This window comes from Papio anubis, chromosome 18, assembly GCF_008728515.1.
Source record: "Papio anubis isolate 15944 chromosome 18, Panubis1.0, whole genome shotgun sequence".
Taxonomy (NCBI): Eukaryota; Metazoa; Chordata; class Mammalia; order Primates; family Cercopithecidae; genus Papio; species Papio anubis.
The window spans coordinates 31,684,186-31,692,558 of NC_044993.1; positions in this window are offsets into that span (position 1 = coordinate 31,684,186).

The following is an 8,373-nucleotide window of genomic DNA, read 5'->3' on the forward strand; positions in this document are numbered from 1 at the left end:
CTTCCATAAAGTCTTAAATTGTAAATTCTGGTATTTTGGAGTGAACATAGTAAAAATCAATAAATACAGGAAAATCGGGCCATAAATACACTAGCCTTTGGGATCCAAGTCACTCTCCAAAGCTCCCTCCCATCCTCCAAGACCGCCCTCATGTTTACTTGAACCTAAAGCCTCTTTACAAGCCCAAGACCTCTTTTCTTGGTATTGGGAACTGACCTAAGCCCCCAGCAGTGAAAGGCAGGGAGAGTTGTAGTTCTCATTCCCTCCGCCTGACTGCTGGTAGTGTGCTACAAAGAAAGCAAATCTCAGCCCAAAAGGAAGGAGAAAAAAATTATTAGTGAGCATGCAAAATAGGTTCATACCACCTAAACCTAAAGCTCAGTGGAAGTGCATGTTCACTCCCTTTTCCATGGCAAATTTTAGGATATATGATGATGTGATTTGGCTGTGTCTCCACCGAAGTCTCAAATTGTAGCTCCCATAATTCCCCTGTGTTGTGGGAGGGTCCTGGTGGGAGGTAATTGAATCACGGGGGCGGGTCTTTCCCATGCTCTTCTTGTGATAGTGAATAAGTCTCGTGAGATCTGATGGTTTTATTTATTTATTTATTTATTTATTTTTTATTATTATTGAGACAGAGTCTTGCTCTGTCACCCAAGCTGGAGCGCAGTGGCGTGATCTCAGCTCACTGCAACCTCCGCCTCCCAGGGGTGATTCTCCTGCCTCAGCCTCTGGAGTAGCTGGGATTACAGGTGCACACCACCATGCCCAGCTAACTTTTTTTGTAGTTTTAGTAAAGATGGGATTTCACCATTTTGGCATGGCTGGTCTAAAACTCCTGACCTCAGGTGATCCACCAGCCTTGGCCTCCCAAAATGCTGCGATTACAGGCGTGAGCCACCATGCCCATCTGGTCTGATGGTTTTAGAAAGGACAGTTCTGGCCGGATGCCGTGGCTCGCACCTGTAATCTCAGCACTTTGGGAGGCCGAGGCAGGTGAATCACCTGAGATCAGGAGTTCAAGAGCAGACTGACCAATATGGTGAAACCCCGTCTCTGCTAAAAATATACAAATTAGCTGGGTGTGATGGCAGGTGCCTACAGTCCCAGCTACTCAGGAGGCTGAGGCAGGAGAATCGCTTGAACCCAGGAGGCAGAGGTTGTAGTGAGCTGAGATTGTGCCATTGCACTCCAGCCTGGGTGACAGAGCAAGACTCTGTGCCCCCCCCAAAAAAAGAGAGTTCTCCTGCACATGCTCTCTCTTGCTTGCCACCATGCAAGATGTGACTTTGCTCCTCCTTTGCCTTCTGCCATGATTGTGAGGCCTCCCCAGGCATGTGGAACTGTGAATCAATTAAACCTCTTTCCTTTATAAATTACTCAGTCTTGGGTGTGTCTTTATTAGCAGCATGAGAACAGACTAATACACATGGACAGCAGGATTGGATGAGAGAGCAGTACCAGGTGGGAATTCCTTCTTAAGCGTGTGGGTGGGTGGGAGCGAGGGGCAAGTCCTGCAGGAGTTCTGCACTAAGATGTCCCAAAACTCTTACAAGCCTGGGCTCACCCAATTCTTATGTCCCATTTTAATGGTGACAGAGGTACCTATATAACGATTCTAGCCAGTCATTTATTTTGAATTTGACTCATTTCACTAATGGAAAGGTATTGCTGAGATCCCTGTACTAATGATAGGGGAGCAGAGATTCATTCCCAGAAGGCTGTGATCACTTTGGTCAGCATGCTGGCAGAGGGGCAGGAGGGAGAAAGATGCTCTGTACCCAAAGCCCCTTTCCTAACTCCAGCCCAAGGCCACCACCACCCCAGGAAATCCCAGCAACCTCAAAGAAGGATGTGGAGGAGGTGGAGCTTCCTGAGGCTCCGTGGCACTCAGTGACACAATCTTTCCTGCCTTGTCTGTAAAACTGTAACAAGGGGTACAGGGGCCGTGCAAATCCCCCCGTAGACAGAGGAGGGGCCAGGCTGCTGGCAATTTTCTTCCTTTCTTCCTTTCTTCTTTTCTTCCTTTCTTTCTTTCTTTTTTTTGAAACAGAGCCTCACCCTGTCACCCAGCCTGCAGTGCAATGGAGTGATCTCAGTTCACTGCAATCTTCGCCTCCCAGGTTCAAGTGATTCTCCTGCCTCAGCCTCCTGCGTAGCTGGGATTAGAGGCACGCACCACCACGCCCAGCTAATTTTTGTATCTTTAGTAGAGATGAGGTTTCACCATGTTGGCCAGGCTGGTCTTGAACTCCTGACCTCGTGATCTGCCTGCCTCAGCCTCCCAAAATGTCGGGGTTACAAGCATGAGCCATCACACCCAGGCAGTTTATGAGCCATTATAACACAAAGTAGATTTTTTTTTTTTTTTTTTTTTGAGACAGAGTCTCGCTCTTGTCACCTAGGCTGGAGTGCAGTGGCACCATCTCGGCTCACTGCAACCTCCACCTCCCAGGTTCAAGCAATTCTCTTGCCTCAGCCTCCCAAGTAGCCAGGACTACAGGCAAGTGCCACCATGCCCAGCTAATTTTTTGCATTTTTAGTAGAGGCAAGGTTTCACCATGTGGGCCAGGATGGTCTTGATCTCTTGACCTGGTGATCTGCCTGCCTCAGCCTCCCAAAGTGCCAGGATTACAGGTGTGAGTCACCATGGCTGGCCAAAACACAAATAGATTTTTAATTCATGCCATCTAATATGGTAGCCATTAGCTGTGTGGCTACTTAAATTAAAATTTATTTTCATTTATTTATTTATTGGAGACGCAGTCTTGCTCTATCACCGAGGCTGGAGTGCAGAGGCATGATCTCAGCTCATGGCAACCTCTGCCTCCTGGGCTCAAGCGATTCTTCTGCCTCAGCCTCCCAAGTAACTGAGTTTACAGGGGCCTACCACCATAACCGGCTAATTTTTGTATTTTTAGTGGAGACGTGGTTTCACAATGTTGTCCAGGCTGGTCTCGAACTCCTGACCTCAGGTGATCCTCCCACCATGGCCTCTCAAAGGGCTGGGATTATAGGTGTGAGCCACTGCACCCAGCCTTAAATTAAGATTTTATTAATTAACATGAAATAAAATTTAAGATTCAGTTCTATCATACTAGACACATTTCAAGTGTTCTGTAGTTACACATGGCTAGCGACTCCCACCTTGGGCAGTGCAGGTAAAGGCAATTTCTACTGGACAATGCTGTTTTAAATGCTTGCATTGAACACAATGAGATGTTATCACCACCACCAAAAAAATTCAATATAGTATAACGGTGACCTTAATAAGCTGATTTGAGTGGGCTTCTCAAACATTAATATGCATAGGAATCACCTAGGGATGTTATTAAAATGCAAATTCTTATTTATTTATTTATTTTTTGAGATAGGGTCTCACTGTGTTGTCCAGGCGGTAGTGCAATGGCATGATCTTGGCTCACTGCAACCTCCACCTCCCAGGTTCAAGCAATTCTCCTGCCTTAGCCTCCTGAGTAGCTGGGATTACAGGTGCCTGCCACTAGGCCCAGCTAATTTTTTGTATTTTTAGTAGAGATGGGTTTCACCATATTACCCAGGCTGGTCTCGAACTACTGGCCTCAAGCGATCCACCCTCCTCGGCCTCCCAAAGTGTTTGGATTACAGGTGTGCGCCACCACGGCCGGCCTTAAAATACAAATTCTGACTCAGCAGGTCTGGGATAAGACCCTAGATTTTGCATTTCTAATGAGCTCACAGGTCATACCCACACTGCTGGTCCATGGACCACTCTTTAGAAGGAAGAGATTAGAAGATCCATTGAAAAACAAGACAGCCACGCATGGTGGTACATGCCTGTGATCCCAGCTACTCAGGAGGCTGAGATGGGAGGATCACTTGAGCCCAGGAGTCTGAGGCTGCAGTGAGCTCTGATCATGCCACAGCACTCTAGCCTGGGTCATAGAGTGAGACCTCATCTCTAAAAATATCAAAACAGTCCAGGAGCAGTGGCTCATGCCTGTTATCCCAGCACTTTGGGAGGCTGAGGCAGGTGGATGACCTGAGGTCAGGAGTTTGAGACCAACCTGGCCAACACGGCAAAACCCCATCTCTACTAAAAATATAAAAATTAGCCGGGCGTGGTGGCGCATGCCTGTAGTGCCAGCTACTTGGGAGGCTGAGGCAGGAGAATCGCTTGAATCTGGGAGGCAGAGGTTGCAGTGAGCCAAGATCACGCCACTGCACTCCAGCCTGGGTGACAGAGTGAGACTCTATCTCAAAAATAAATAAATAAATAAATAAACACTTAAGGTGCATTATAGGCATTGAGCCTCAGGAATGGGGCCCGAGCTGAGACCTATGTGACGAGTGACACACATTACCTTCTTTGGCTTTGACAGGATGCCTTGGCCACTGAGTAACCTCACTCACACACGATGTCTCATATCAGGCCTGTTGTGAATGACAGGCCCAGCACAAGGGCCCCTTTGCCACCCTGATAGGCCCTGACAGTCAGGGACAGCTCCCCTGCCCTCTCCCATGTTGGGGCCCCAGGAGGCCCTAACTCCCTGGGGACCGGGGGGCCTGCAGTGACAGCTGCCTGAGACAGCTCTGCTCAGATGCTGAGCTAGATGCCTTGTTTGAGCCTCCCCTTTATTTCCTGTCTGTTTTCAAATGTAAAAATAGGAAAGCACAAAGTACCCTTATTCCCACGGCCCCAAATTACCATTGTTAGAATTTTTCATGCACCGCCCAGTTCCATGTATGTCATTATAGTCTGTCAATTTGTTGACCCCCAATGAATGCTGCCTCTTAGTATTCATGTCTCGCCTCATGTATTTTCCTTTGAGTTTGGGCTGGCCCCATGACATGCTTAACTACAGAACATGGCGGAAGTGATATTCTGTGCCAGGTCCCAGCCTAAGCCATCAGGAGGCCTAGCAGCTCCTGCTTTTGTGTTCTCAGAAGCCCTGAGCAGCCACATCAAAAGTCTGGCTAGCATAGGCCAGGCATGGTGGCTCACACCTGTAATCCTAGCACACACCTGTAATGGGAGGCCAAGGCTGGAGGATCACTTGAGCCCAGGAGTTTGACACCATCCTGGGCAACATAGGGAGACCCCTATCTCTATAAATAATTTTTAAAATTATTATTATTATTTTTACAAAAATTAGCCGGGTGTGGTGGTACACTCCTGTGAGCCCAGCTACTCAGGAAGCTGAGGCATGAGAATAGCTTAAACGTGGGAGGCAGAGGTTGCAGTGAGCTGAGATCGCTCCACTGTACTCCAGCCTGGGTGACAGAATGAGACTCTGTCTCAAAAAAAAAAAAAAAAAAAAAAAAAAAGATTAGCCAGGTGTGGTGGCATGCACCTGTAGACCCAACTACTTTGGAGGCTGAGGTGGGAGGATTGCTTGAGCCTAGGAGGTTGAAGTTGCAGCGAGCCGTGATCGTGCCACTAAACCCCAGTCTAAACGACAGAGTGAGACCCTGTGTCTAAAACAAACAAAAAAAGAAGTCTGGCTACCTTAGACTTACCCTAGAGATCATGTCAGGAGACCACAGGGAGAGGCATGTGGAGGCTTCAGTTATCCATGAATACAGGTACACAGGTGGTCACCAGCCAGCCCAGCAGAAGGACTGCCCAGAGAGTTCAGCCAAAAGGGAACTGGGCATAGTGGCTCACGACTGTAATCCCAGCACTTTGGGAGGCCAAGGCAGGTGGATCACTTGAGATTAGGAGTTCGAGACCAGCCTAGCCAACATGGTGAAACCTCATCTCTATTTAAAAAAAAAAAAAAAAATAATAATAATAATAATATACACACACACACACAAATTAGCTGGACGTGGTGGTGCACATCTGTAATCCCAGCTACTCAGGAGGCTGAGGCAGGAGAATCGCTTGAACCTGGGCAGCAGAGGTTACAGTGAGCTGAGATTGCACCACTGCACTCCAGCCTGGGTGACAGAGTGAGACTCTGTCTCAAAAGAAAAACAACAACAACAACAACAACAACAACAAACAAGGTCAGGTGCGGTGGCTCATGCCTGTAATCCCAGTACTTTGGGGAGGCCGAGGTGGGCAGATCACCTGAACAGGAATTTGAGACCAGCCTGGCCAACATGATGAAACCCCATCTCTACTAAAAATACAAAAATTAGAGGGCATGGTGGCATGCGCCTGTAATCCCAGCTACTTGGGAGGCTGAGACAGGAGAATTGCTTGAATCTCAAAGGGGGAGATTGCAGTGAGCCGAGATTGCGCCATTGCACTCCAGCCTGGGCAACGAGAACAAAACTCCGTTTCAAAAAAAAAAAAAAAAAGGCAAGAATTGGGAGCAAATACGATGGTGGTGGTTTTAAGCCACGAAGTTTCAGGTGGTTCCTCAGGTAGCAGCTGATTACAAAAACCTGAGTGGCTCAGGTCCTAGAGGAGCACACAGTCCCCCTGTCTCAGTACCTGCTCCTCTCCTCAGACCCCAAGTGCCCTTGAGCAAGGAGAGGAAAAGATACATTAAGGCATAGTCCGGAGAAAGCAGGTAATATTTATTAATTTATTAATGTGTATCTCATCTCAGTTCCTAAAAGGATATGTGGTTTACCAAAAGTGTATATAATGTGAAGTTTTCCTTTTTTAGAGACAGGGTCTTGCTCTGTCACCCAGGCTAGAGTGCAGTGGCACGATGACAGCTTACTGCAGCCTCAAACTCCTAGGCTCAAGCAATCCTCCCACCTCAACTTCCTGAGTAGCTGGGACTACAGGCATGCACCACCATACTCAGCCAAGTTTTTTAATTTTTTTGTAGAGATGATGTCTTGTTATGTTGACCAGGCTGGTCTTGAACTCCTGGCCTCAAGCAATCCTCCCACCTCACCCTCCTAAAGGACTTTGATTATAGGTGGGAGCCACCTCGCCCAGCCGATGTTTTCTTAAAGCTAGAAGGATGAGGGGGAGGGAAAAGGCTCAGTAAATGCGGGAAGGTCAAGGGCTACCTGCCAGGTGGAGGTCTGTTTTGATGCCACCTCTCTTCATATGTGCTTGGGAGGTGGCCTGAAAACGTGGCCCTGAAAACCCTTGTGACCTGGAGGGAGAAAGTGATCAAGCTTTCCCAGGAAAGGGACAGGAGTGTCATCCTCACCCAGGGAACTCTTCCCCTCTAGAAATATGGTTAGAGAGAGTATGGGGGTGGGTGAACTGTGTGATTCTGGACTTTGGGTGGTGGTGTGGAGGAAGGCTTTGTGGAGGAAGGACTAGGACGTGTGGCACCAGACTGTGGGGGGAAGGTGGAGTGAATCAAGAGGTCTAGGCTTGGGACAGCCAATTGTTGGGTAAGCAGGAGCACGTGATTTCTTCCCATCAATTTCCAGGCTGCAGTCCCAGTCTTGGAGGCGGGTTCCAGCGACAGGTGGGCCAGGCTGGGGTGCTGGGGTAGGGGAGGCTGCACCCTCCAGATCCCCTCTTTCACCTTCTCCAGTTCCGGGGGCAGAGGAACTTGTTCCAGAAGACAGGGCAGCACTAGACGCAGGAGCAGAGCGGGCTCCTCACCCCATGCCGCTGCCACCTGCTCCAGCTCCGTGGGCTTGGGGCTGTGGGTTGGGGGTTCTCTCCTTCTGTCCCCAGCTCTAATCCCTTGCAGCTGTCGTCCTTCTGGGGAAGACAGTTGTGTCAGAATGGAGGGGAGTAGTTATTTTGAGTTGACCACTAGCTTCCAACTGGGACACATGGATGGCCTTGTCGGGCCCAACAGTGGGGTGAGCCTGAAGAGGGCAGCCCACACGGCCACAGGGGGCGCTGGGGAGCAGGATGGCGCCCTGGCTGCAATGGGGGCTGCAGAGGATAGAGACGGGCCAGGGAGGCCAGAGGCCAGAGGTGGGGGTTGCAGGAAATAGAGCTGGTGTCTTGAGCATGGGATGGTAAAGTGCGCACAGCTCCTGGCACTGGCCCCTGTGCCACTGGCAACAGTGGAGAAGGAAAAGAGGTCCCTGAGACTGAGGCTGGGCTGCTGGGGGAGGGTGGTGTCTCTCCTCGTAAAGGGCTGGCTAGGCAACGGTGGTGATTGTCCCCCTCTTCCAGGCAGGCCCTGCCCAACACCTTCTTCGGTCCAGAAGGCAGGCTGAATGGAGGCCTTCCACCTCCGATGGTGCAGGATCATTGCAGGGCAATGAACCAATGGATGTGCCCTTCTGAGTGGGAAAAACCAAGTGGCTCAGTGGCTCAGCCATTCCCTTCAGGATGTGATGACTTGGATTAAACCTGGTTCCAGTGCTTACCAACCTGAGCTCTGCGACCTGAGGATGTGACACTAACCTCACTGTACTTTCCCGTTTCACAGAAATGGGAATAACAGCCACGTGCAGCTTCCTAGGGCATGGCGGGGATTCACTGATAGCAGATGGAATGGGCTTGAG